The sequence below is a fragment of the Copadichromis virginalis genome, linkage group LG8 (assembly GCF_057382275.1).
Source record: "Copadichromis virginalis isolate Kocher_CV1m ecotype Utaka linkage group LG8, C_Virginalis_male_GT1.1, whole genome shotgun sequence".
In the NCBI taxonomy this organism is placed as follows: Eukaryota; Metazoa; Chordata; class Actinopteri; order Cichliformes; family Cichlidae; genus Copadichromis; species Copadichromis virginalis.
Genome location: NC_140625.1, coordinates 17,570,218 through 17,583,176, shown reverse-complemented (window position 1 = coordinate 17,583,176; position 12,959 = coordinate 17,570,218). Strand labels below are relative to the sequence as shown.

The following is a 12,959-nucleotide window of genomic DNA, read 5'->3' as shown; positions in this document are numbered from 1 at the left end:
ACTCTGGAAGAGCAGGACTAAGCTAGACCCTGTCGTTGCCTTCTCTTTGGACGCAGAGAAAGCTTTTGATAAAGTTGAGTATCCTTTTCTGTTTCATACCTTGAAGAGATTTGGTTTCGGTCCCTTTTTTAGGCAGTGGATTCAGGTGGTATACACAGATCCAATGGCTACAGTTATTACCAATGGGATAATGTCACCCTCATTTTCGTTAAGTCGGGGTACTAGACAAGGTTCACCCTTATCACCTCTCATTTTTGCTCTGTTTTTGGAGCCTTTAGCCATAGCTTTACGTGAATGTAAGAAAATTAGAGGGGTGGATTTGGGTCAAGAAGAACATAAAACTTTTTTGTATGCAGATGATATTTTACTGATTTCAACTAACCCAGAACAGGCCGTTCCTGCAATTTCCTCAATTATTGATTCTTTCTCTGTAATCTCTGGATACACTATAAATTGGTCTAAGTCTGAAGCTATGCCTATTTCTAAATTGTGTCCGCCTGTTATGAGGAGTTCATGGCATTTCAAGTGGAGGCCCGAGGGTCTGACTTATTTGGGGATTAAATTGACCCCTGGTTTAGACAACATAATGAAAGTAAATATTTCCCCAGTGATTCAAAACATCCGTTCGCTGTTGCAGAATTGGGTTAAAATAAATCTGTCCCTTTTGGGCAGAATTAATTTGGTGAAGATGATTATTGCCCCTAAACTTCAGTACTTTCTTCACATGTTACCGATAGCAGTCCCACATAATTTGCTAAAGCTTTATAATACATGTGTAGAGGGTTTTGTGTGGGCAGGTAAAAAGCCATTGTTCAATCGGTCTAAATTATATGCTGCTAAAGAGAGTGGTGGGTTGGCATTGTCTAAGATGGTCTGGTATCATTATGCTTTCTCCCTCTCTCAGTTAGTTAAGATACATAATTCCTCTACTGATAAGCCATCATGGGTTGGGATTGAGGAAAGTCTTGTGGCCCCTTCGTCTATAGAGGCCTTCCTTACTCAGAAGGGAAGGCCAGTACCGTTTAAAGATCCAGTACTGTCTTTCATGCAAGAGACCTGGTTTAGAGCTCACCAATATACCAACAGCAGCCCTTATCTCACCGCTAGAGCCTCTATTTGGTATAATAAGAAAGTATTAATAGGTAAGAAACCGGTCTGGTGGGAGGCCTGGGCTAGGACAGGTATTAATCAGATGGGGGACCTATTTGGGCAGACTGGCATGAAATCGTTTGCAGAAATCAGACGAGAATTCAATTTGGATCCAAGGGAAATTTGGAGGTTTTTTCAAATAAGACATTGTATTAAAGCCATTTTGAAAAATAATTTAGACCCTCCATCTAGTGTTCAGAAGATGTTTGCAACCCCTGACAATAACAGAATCAGGGCATCTAAATTTTATGGGAGCTTCAGAGAGGCACACGCTCCCAGTTTGGGGGGACTGAGGCGGTGTTGGGAGAAAGATCTGGGTATCCAGATCTCAGAGGACAGTTGGAAGATGCTGATCTCATCATGGTATGTTTGCTCACCTGAAACACAGTCTCAACTTATCCAGTACAAGTTGCTTCACAGAAACTATTGGACACCCAGTAAATTAGTCAGGTTGAAGCTCGCAGATAAGGACATTTGTTGGAAATGTCAGCAGGAAGTCGGGACTCTAGTTCATATGTTGTATACATGTCGGAAAAATGATTATTTGTGGGATGGGATCATCAACTTGGTGAATGATATTTTTAAACTTAATCTTTCTAAATCTCCAGCTATATGCGTCCTGGGCCTACTACCTGACGATAACATTCTCTCAAAAAAACAGAGATTGTGGATGCGTCTGGCTTTTATAACTGGTTGCAGGGTAATTCTTAGGCATTGGAAGTCATCCAGCCCCTGTTCTTTCAAGGAATGGACCGAACAAATGTCTAGGATGGCATCATATGAACGGGTTATGTATAGAATGAAGGGAAGAGAAGATATTTTTGAGCAGGTCTGGGGTCCCTTTTTGCGGTACATTGACAATGTCTCTTAGACATTATGATAAATGGTCTCTTAGAGGGATATTTCATGTGTCATTGGTATTTTGGTTGTTGTCTTTTTTTTTTTTTTTTTTTTTTTTTTTTTTGCACCAGGGGGTTTTACCCTTATTCGTTTTTGTTTTTGCTGATGTTTTCCAGGAGGCGGTGTATTATTTTGTTTCTCCTGGGTTTTATTTATTTTATTTATTTATTTATTCATGTAATTTTTTTTGTTTGTTAGTGTGTTGTTTGTTTGCCTGTCTTAGTTTGTTTGTTTGTTTAGAAACGGATAGAGAACTGACAGTATGATTATTGCAGTTGTATATTTATTTATTAATGTTTCTGTCCATCCAAAAATATTAATAAAAAAAAAAAAAAAAAAAAAAAAAAGACAAGACACTTATGCACATGCACAAGAGATTACCCGGCAAAAGAATGTCATTGGCAGAGGTTTAGTTTGCTTTAAGCCTCATTTAGATTATTTTGTTTGTTCCAATGAGAAACACGAAGAGGGAATCTGAACAACAAACTGCACATAGTTTCCAGACTGCTGCACAAGGTTGTTTTGAAAACAATCCACATTAGGGCCTTTTAAACAAAACAGCTGGTGAACAAAAAACTTTGGGGTTCATCTAAATGTTAACATGAAGACCAAAATGCTACGTTCTACCTGCCTTACACTGTTCACATTCCTCATCAGCTTCCCAAAATTAATTGTTTGTTCCATTGTTTCAGAACGCACAACAGTTACTATAGTGTTGAACAGCATGCAGCCAGACTGCAGATCAGATCTGCTGTATCTGTACATCGCATCCTTTGGAAAGCTCTTGGAAATATGCCTTGCAGTTATAAGCCTCGAACAAGCCAAGCTAAAATTTACATCTGTCTCTCCGTCTGCTCCTCATTACTTATGGAAATGAAAAACAAACAGAAAAATTATTATCAAAGTGATTCGTTTCTTGAGGCCTAAAATTGTGTTTTGTGTCGTCGTAGTGATCTTTGGATCAGTAAAATCTAATCAGGTCATCCTTGAATTCAATCAGGCTGCCACAGTTTTTCTGTAAAAACCCACAAGAGTAACTCCCTTCATAAAGACATACTCTGAAAATATACACGTGCATTTGCTCATCCTGTCTTTTGAAGTTCACATGTAAATTTACTTTTATTCGCTCACTTGCTTCCTTAAGAATGTTGGTTGGTAATATGTTGGTTGGTAATAGACTGGTTACACCAACAGACCAATTGAAGTTAGCAGTGGCTACTTGTTGCTATGAAGAAGGGAATTTCTAATTATAGACTCAAGTAAAGCTTGACTCTGAGCAGGAAAGAGGCTGTTAAATTTTCCTTACAGAATGTTTCAAAATAAACTGACTGAAAATAAACTGGAATATTCCCCATTATTCTAAATGTCTAAGTACTGCACTTGATAACACAGATTTAGATTCTTATTTTCATTGTTCAGCTGACCAGTCATAAGCATTTGGGAGCAAAACTTCTGTAAATTAGTTTGTTTGGCTTACCTTGTGTTACCTGGTTACTGCGAGCTGAGGAGGTTGCTTGCTGAAATTGGTTGCACAGAGATATTTGGCACTGCATCGTAAAAACTCCTTCATGTGGCCGCTTGCAGACTTTTCGTGGTTCCCCGTACTTTGCAGGCACTTATCTTGCCAACTTTTCCCTAAGCAGACACCACCTGCCTTTATATTTAACGTTTTGCAAAGTTTTTCACTTACAAGTGAAACAAGCAGATTTCCAAAGGTACAACTTTTACTTTGACTGTGTGGTCCATTTCTGGTTTGCATCACTCTTTTAAGCTTTTATCCCATGTCTTCTCAATCGGCAATCAGCAACTACAGTACAAGGAAGTTATTTTACCCATCAATACCTCACCAACTGGTTTGGGAATACACATTTCTCCCTAGTGAAGAGAGGCTGCCAGGGTGTCACCAACGACTGACTCAGAATAAGTGAGACCTAACATGAAATTAGTATTTTTTTTAGCGGAGAATATTATATCACAAACAAAGGTAAAGTTCACCCTAAAGCCCTGTTTAGAAGCTTGAATGGCTTTACCATGGCAACAAAGTTCATCAAACAGACGATTTTACATGATCTGATGATACTTTCAGTGATCTTCAATAAGATCAAACTCCTGGTGGTCAAATTGATTAAAATCAAGAAAATATTCAAGTATATCCATAAAAATGTAATGAAAGCAACAAATGCACCTACAGAACCGACTGTAACTGCTGACTTCTGCTCTCGTTTTTGTCTCGAAAGTTTTACAGAACTTATGTAAGCTGTAGAGTGCATAGCCAGTGCATGCAAACACTTCTGCAATGGTAGGGGGTTTTTTTGTTGTTTTTTTCCCACACCTCCATGGTCCACCAACACAAATGTTTCACTCCTTTGGCCTAATTAGCCCTCTTCCCAGGACTCTGCGGGCTTTACCCTGAGCAGAGGTCTAACTAACATGAATGATTAAAAGTTAGCAATCCTTCGCCTATTGTAGAAACCAGTGTATAAGTAGCATTCACATGACCCCACATTCTGCTAATTATGGCACTGCTGGACATGGGTTTAAGATACTTTCCAAGATACTTTCCCACAAGTTACTTTCTTTTCTCTAGTATATAAACAAAAACCTTCCTTTTTTTCCACACATCTATGAACAAGCATACTCATAGTTGGCCACTGTCAACAGAACATTTTTGGAATTTAAATGTGCGCACATCTGGTAAGAATTCACAGTACTAAGCCTGTGATTATATGCATCACATTGTCTTTTGCACAGATGTGACATTAGAAAACATATGTCTCGAATTAAAAACAAATACAAATTAGTGATTTTATTGTGTGTTCCTTTACTTACTTTATATTTTATTTTACACTTTTCACACTGCTTTTGCATTGTCTAATTTTTGTAAAATAATTATTAACATGGTGTAATATGCCATGTGCTGCTGTTCATCTGAGATTGTATTTAGCTAATTCTATGACTATATTCTTGCTAATAAATATGATTATTTTCATCAGGTCTTGATCTTTAAACCCTTCTTCAAGGTGTACTTTTCACCATGCCGGTCAATAGATACTAAGAAATTTTACAAAAGGAGTTTTTCACTTTTTCATCTGTCTTAAAAAAAAAAAGGAGCATTGGACCAAATAAGATTTGACAATATTTGTGCTCAGGAGTGTGGGTTGTAGGGGAAGTTGGCGATAAATAGCATATTGCTGCAGGCCTGTTCAACTAAAACAAACAAACCAAAAAATAAATAAATAAATAAAAAATCAAAACCTGCTCTTTGCAGAATCCTTTGGAAGAACTCAATTGCCAGAAGCATGACAGCAAAAAGGGAAAGGAAAACAGAGGGATGCATGAATGGATGCATGCATGCATGGATGGAAGGATGGATGAAGCTGCAATAAAACTTGGAGATAAACTTCAGATTGCTGCAGGGCTGTTCAATTCACTGATCCTGAAAACCAGAAAAACAATCTGTTTTTATCCCCCAGCCATGCCAATAGTCCTGTGCGTCTACCTTTCTTTCCTCTTGTTTGACTCGTCCATCACTACCGCGCATCCCTCCGACCCCAACCTCTCAAAATCAATTTTTCTTGATCCATCTGTCTTTATCACTTCCTTCTCTCACTCTGTGTCTTCTTTCTTTTTCCCATCTTTCTAGATTTATTTTTCTTCCCACTGATTATCGCTCTCTCTCTCTCTCTCATTCTGGTCCATTGGGAAATCAAAGAACTTGAACAAGTTTCACATCACCACGGGAACAAAAAACTCATATGGTCGTCATGGGAACACACACTCATCCTGTCACCGCAGGAACCGTTTCATTCAGTAGCCAGGGGAAACGTGACGATTTCATGTTCTTGGTCCCTTTGATTGGCCTGCCAAGAGGAAATGCCAATTAAATATAGCTGTAAGCCATACAAAACTCGCTGAAGTTCAGAAACTTCTGAGAAAGAGAACAGAGTAGAAAAGATGAAGGTTACAGCTGGATTTAAAAAAAAAAAGACTCACTCATCAATCAACAGACCTGTGGATAGTGGGGAATTAACATCTAAAAGCAGAGAAATGTCAAGGACAAAGACATAAAGGATGTTTTATGTATTTAGTTTAATGATATATCCCGCAGTTTGCTTGTCCACCCTAAAGCAGTGCTTCCTTGGTAAATAGATACTCCTCTTTCTATTGGTTCAGCTTGGTTTGTTTTTCCACCTTTGACATGTGTGTATTCTCCACTATAATAACAACTACAACAGATTCAATGCAAATTATTTTTTGTTATGCAGGCTGTGTTTTGATTCTGACTTTGATGTGAACTCTGAATGTGTTGAACCAAAGTTTAAGCTCCACAGCAGTGATGTAATTGCATTGTTGTACTTTGTCATGTTTCTCAGGTCTTTGTCTGAATTTCTTATGAACATTACTTGTCATGTTCTCATGTTGTTGCTAAGGATTGTCTTATTGCACTGGAGTCACACTGGGTTAAATATTTACACTTGGGTTTTAAGGGGTATTTATTATTTTCTTCATTATTTTATTTACGGGTTGTACGGAAGCCCCAAACGCAATTTCATTGTTCTCTGACAATGACAATAAATACTTAAATAAATAAATTAATTAATTAAATAATTTCACCCCAATCCTATCATGTTTCTCATAAAAAGTCATAGTTATTGACATTGAATTACATGAATTATTTTGTCACTGGTAGATTGCCACTGGTCTGCAAGATGAAGCTTTTATTATTATTTTGTGTTTGCAACATAATAGTCGTAATTTACACAACAGCTGGGAAAGTAGTTGGAGAATGTTTGCAGACTAGTCTGCCATTGAAAGTATGAGCTTCTGTGTGAATCAGCTTGGGACCAATGAAATCACACGGAGATATTTGGTGCAGCTACATATACTTCTTTGTGACCAATTTCACTTTGCTAACAGTTGCCAGGGGCTTGCTGACTGGTCTTCAGGTATGAGCGACCGCTCATCGACTGGTTGTAGAACACAGCAAGCGGTTCCAATGTGGTCACCAATCACTCTCTAGACTTGTGTCATTCCACCAAAAAGTTAGCAATCAGTAACAACCAATACCAACCCAGAATAATATTATATCAAATTCAACATAAACATGGAGAGAAATAAATATTTGCTTTGAAACTGACACAAACCAGTAACAATTTACACAGATTTCCTAACAGCTTATATTTCTATATTTCATTATCATCACCGTTCATATTAGTAGCAGTAGCACGAACATTTTATTAGTGCCTATAAAGAACTTAAATGTCTCATTCTGCATGACCATATTCTACATTTAACAGGCATTTAGCTGAGAATTTACCCTCAATAACCTCCTAATTACTGCTTACTGATGGCAAATATTATCAGTGATCAATAGGGAAGTTCTTGTGTATGCACATATAGAAGTGCAAGTTACTTCAATTCAAATATTTTTTAAATCAATATATTCAGCGTCCTCTCCAGCCTCCAATCCCTGACTTTGCCTCCACAATGGTAGACTTCAGCGAGTGACAGTAATGCTTGCTCTGTGCAGTCTCAGTTCACTGTAGTAGCACATAAAGCAGCTCACCACCTGCAGAAAATACAGGTTGGCCTGAATGTTACAAATAAGAGCGTGGTTATTGTGCACTGGTAAATCAATGGCAGACTGACTCACTCTCCCAGACAGATACAAAGAAAACATCTAAGTTGTTTAGCTGCCTTTAATAAACCTGATGCATCTGCTCAAGTAAAATCTATACGTGGGGAAGCAGCGAGTTTAGGCAGTACATTTGGTCTCAGTCTTTTAAGAAACTTGAAGAAAAAAATAGATGTGTTCAAAAATATCTGAAGGGCTTCATTAATAAATGAAGTGTGCTCTGCTTCATTGTTCTGCTACCACTGAATAGACATATTACTGGCACTGCACTTCTTGTAAACATCTGCTAGACTACAGTCGGGAAGCATCACTGCTATGAATATAGTTTTACACATGAAGCTCCTCATTAAACATCCCATCAAGTCTTCCTGTGACGCATTTGTGTCTCTTCTGCTCCTTTCTTTCCATCTCATTGTGTGTTGAATCACCTTAAACAAACATGTGCACCCACGTGGTTGAATGCGTTTCGAAATTTGTAATTATCAGTGTAATAATTAGTGCTGCATTTAAATGAGCATTGAAAAGACTACATGTCAGAAAGAGCTGCTGACCTTGCTACGAACCCAAGATACACACAAATACACACAGGTGCCCAGTGAAACTGAGTATAATAAGGCATGCGCACAGTCACACAATTACTCAGATTAAAAGACATCCACGGTATGTGGGTCTCAATGATCTCGGCTGAGTGGGTGCACGCCTTTTGTGTTGGTGTGCGTTATTCTCAGAAATGCAGGGAAAAGAGGTGGGAGCAGAGGCACTGGAAGTAATTATAGGCATAACATTTACTCATTTAACATTTAAATTAAAATCTGTCTCACTGGTAACAGTGAGGTTATGTAGGAAGAACTTCTATACCAGCTCCTATATTTATTTGGTGTTACAGGCTACATGAGAAAACCAAAAAAACTGCTCCAACTGCATTTCAAATGTAAAGTAATACTTACTGAAAAGTAGACCATTTTTTATGATTAAAATATGATTAAAGCCTATAATAAAAAATTCTTAAAGGTAAAAAATATACAGTATAGGTGTAAAAGAAGTCATAATACAGTCCAGCTACTCAACACAATAACAAAGGGTTCTGGAATAGGACATTCCTCACATCAGACAGGCAACTATCAACTCACCATGCTCTTTAAATTCAAAGTCTGTCTGTTTTATAATCCTTTCAAATCATGATGAGAATCCGAGTTAGTGCAGGATGTCGTTGTGCACAACTGTTAAATCAAGTTCAAACAACAACAAAACGGAAAGAGCGCCCACCTTATGGCACTATTCAGCAGTTTGTCCTTACAGAGTTGGATTTTTAAAAAGGCAAATTAATGAAAGTTCAGAATGAAACAACAATTTAAAAAAATATCAATATATTTATTTAATCGGCCGATGCTACTGTGACATTGTTCAACGCAACGCAGAAGGTTGTATCACCATTACACTAAATAAACTGCACTGGTAGTTACCACAATCATTTTTATATTCCTGTAATGGTTAATCCACCAGTATATCATTTAAATTAAATGATATTTTTAATGCTAAAAATATAATTAAAGTAAATGTGTTATCCATAAATTGTCAAATTCGCTGCTTCATAAAAAAAGCTGAGCAGAGCGCATTATTAATTTTTCATTAAAATGCCAAATCACAGTTATTTACTTGCATTTATGAACAGAAAATTTCATTTTAGAGGTTGAATGTTATGTCTGATTAATTATTGATGTGAAAGGTGTCTAGTGGGTATAAAAACGTGAATTCAGTGAAAGCAGTCATTTTATAGTCTTAAACAAGTTTTTACCAGATTTCAAAAATATTTGTTTTGATGACAGACTTATAGACATGCATGAATTTGTTAAGCATTGACATACAAGGACAAGGGCAAATGACTTTTTTTGGCCTTGTCGACCCGGAAATGATTAGTACTATACTGTTGTTATTGCTGCCATAGAATACGTTCTCAAATCTAGGATAAGTAAAGTATATATTACTGTGCTATTTGGCTAATCATGAATCCTCTCAAGGCGCTTATTCAACAGATCAAATCAGTGAAGTTGGTGTTGTAAAAGGTCTTGGCCCAGTACATTTCTAATAAACGTCAATGTAAGTAATCTCTGATGAGCACACCTGACCTTTCTGGAATCTTGACCTCTGCAGGCTTATTACAGAATAACAAAAGCCTTTAAGACCTTTCTATATTAAACAATGACACCCAGAGTGTTTACATTGTTATACATGGAGGAAAGAGGGAGGCTGTTTCAGTTTGTCTGTTGCACTTTAAACAGACAAAGTAAAATAAAATAAAAAAAGAGCTATGGGAATTGATTACCAATTTCCTTTCCTTGGGATTTGTAGAAGTGCAATTAATACGTGTTTGTATGGATATGGGCGTATCTGTGTTGTTGATGAGGTGAATCCTAATAGTCTCTGACAGCAATTATGATAGTCCCACAGAGACACGCATGTGCTGGCATTGCAGACCTCACAGGTGACTCATTACTCAACAGATGGCATTGAGAGTTGAAAAACAAAATCAGACACACAAAACGCAGGATAACCTCGGCCTCCCAAGCATACACACATTTCCCAAACCCATAACTCCTCCTTGTCCTTGGTTGCCCTGTGTAATGAATTAAACATCTATCACACGCCCCCACAAACACAAGAAAATTCAAAGACAGACAAGAAGTCAGATCCCTTTGCCCTTAGCTAACCTATGATATTTTAGAAACCTGTCACCGGCTCTTATGAACGAAGGATACAGTTAGAAAAACAAAGGCACAACAGCTCTACGTATGAGAACTATTTAACATGTTTCAGAGGGGAAAAAAGGCCAAATTACAGATTTAGATTTTTTGTTATACTTTGTCTTTTCTCTCATGAAAGACAGTTCTTGTCAATACAAAATAATAGTCATAGATTGGCCTCCCCAGAGCCTGGACCTCAACATTATTGAACTAGTGTGAGATCACCTTGGCAGGCAATGTAACAAAAGGCAGCCAGCATCCAAAGAAGATCTTTGAATGTCCTTCAAGAAGCTTGGAGAATTATTCCTGAAGACTACTTAAAGAACATCAGGCTATATTAAAGAATAAAGGCGGTCATACCAAATATTGACTTTAAAGCTTCTTAGATTCATACAAAGTATGTTTTTGCCTTATATACACTGTGTTTCCATGTATGTTTGCATGTTTCAATAAATTGCTGCTTCTATTTCAAGCAGTATCACAGCAAAGTGTGAACTTGGACACATCGGTCCACCGTGTCCATGCATTGGTCTCGCTTTGTCTCTTCAAGGCGTGAAATGGACAAGTTGGAGTTAGTGGCAGTACCAGCAGAGGGAGACATTTTATATAAGGCAAAATAATTACGTGAAAGTGTTTAAAAAGACTTCACTAACACATTTACATCTGCATACATATTAGCCACCTAGCTTATTTGTTTCTGGCATTAAGGACGTGGTTTGTACTTCAAACCTTCCTTGGTATAACTGGATTGTGCTGCATATCTATAAATCTGTAAGTGTTTATCTGACAGACACTAATAGTGCTTGTAATTGATTACCTTCTCTTTCGCTGTGAATTTTTTGCTTATGAAGAAATATACAATACAAATATATGCAGGGATAATATGAACACAGATGTGGCGTCTGTGTTTTCATGCATCAGCGAAGCAAACGAGCAAAAACCACCTGTAGGGTGGGCGTTTGCTAATAGAAAATAAATTTTTAGTGCTGTGAAAAAGTATTTGCCACTTTCCTGAATTCTTTTTTTTTTTTTGCATCACAAACATTTTATAATTACTTATGTGGCGAGACGAGGTTGGGATATAAAGTAAATACTCTTCAGTTTTAAAGAACGACAACGCCACCCTGGGAATTTCACCCAGAGAATACTGGAAATGACACTAAATCACCAAAAAGGCACTTAGGTTCGCTATACTCAATCCAGAGACGAGGTTCAATAATAAACAAATTGACAATTTATTGGTAATTATTTAAAACACCGAATAAAAACAATCATAAATATTCAAATACAAATATGCTTAAAAAGGTATTCAGAGCTGAGGCTTACCAGTGGAGGGGCAGGGATGCCACACACACAACTAAAGAAAGAAAACACACCAAAACACAAGTGCAACACACTATCACACACTCACACTAATAAACTAGACAAGGCAGGTGTGTACACTCAAGGGATCCCACCACCAAGGCACCCTAGTCTCCTCCACGTCGGCACTCCGCATCTGAATAAAAGAAACAAAGAAAATTTTAATATATTACAACAAACTAATGTGTAGCACCGGGGGATAACCCAACTGCAGGACCACACTGGTGATCTACAGCTAGAAAAAGGGCCTCCCACCAGTGGTGTAACAGAGAATCCAAACTACAAATCAAAAAGCAATAAAACAACATACAATCTGAATAAAACTCTAAAATCTGGAGCAAACGGAATCGCCGTACTGCTCCAACTTGCCGTCCACACGACGATAAGTTAACAGTCAATCAATATGCACGCCAGCTGACTCCGATAACCGGCATGCATATGGCCGTTGTCCACGCCGACGTCCACTGTAAAAGCTGACAGCAGCAGGGAAAGAATTCTCACAACGGGAACAGACGGTAAAAGCACAGCAAGGCAAAACAGCAGCACTTCAGTTCGCGTAGCTTGGCGCAAAACTAAGGTCCACACTTCCTGCGAAACATAATAAATAATTACTATAAAAGAACAATAGAAGGCAGAGAGCGTAACAAAAGTTGATTACGTACCAAGTAAGCCGGGTCACAAAACGTAAGCAGAATAGCTCAGAGGAGGCTTCTATAGCTACGACCAGCCGCGATGGAGACTTTAGAGGAGTAACCCACAAACGATCTCTACCACACCGAGGAAGTCAGGTGACCAAAAAGGAGATCACAGGCAAGCGATGCAGAGACACTCAAATGGCCACTATTTATACCAGCGCCCCCTAATGGGCCAGGCTGAAAGTGGGTTGGACCGAGGGATAACATTCATCCTGCCACACTTATATAGTAACCATCAACAATTATATTTGCATGTAATTATTTGTTTTACTGGGGTTGATCAATTTGGGTAGCTCATTACTAAGCCTTCAGCTTGAAGGAGGGACAGCTTTTGGCAGAAAACCAGAGACGAACGGGGAAATGATGTCTACTTGTTGCTATTTGTATATCTGCATTTGGCATTTCTGTTTCTGTGTGCATTTCTTCGAGACTCTGTGAGCGAGAGAGAGAGTGTGGGTGAATGTGTTTTAATACTAA

At 38.0% G+C, this 12,959-nt stretch overlaps 1 long non-coding RNA gene across 1 annotated transcript; it reads right to left on the bottom strand.

Annotated features, from left to right (window-relative positions):
- Positions 1–11,636: 11,636 nt before the first annotated feature.
- Positions 11,637–12,443, bottom strand: LOC146703147 (uncharacterized). The gene is made up of 2 exons (XR_014922092.1): positions 12,098–12,443; positions 11,637–11,923 (listed from the first exon to the last, which is right to left on the bottom strand). It is a non-coding gene; the product is annotated as an uncharacterized LOC146703147 (long non-coding RNA).
- Positions 12,444–12,959: the final 516 nt, after the last annotated feature.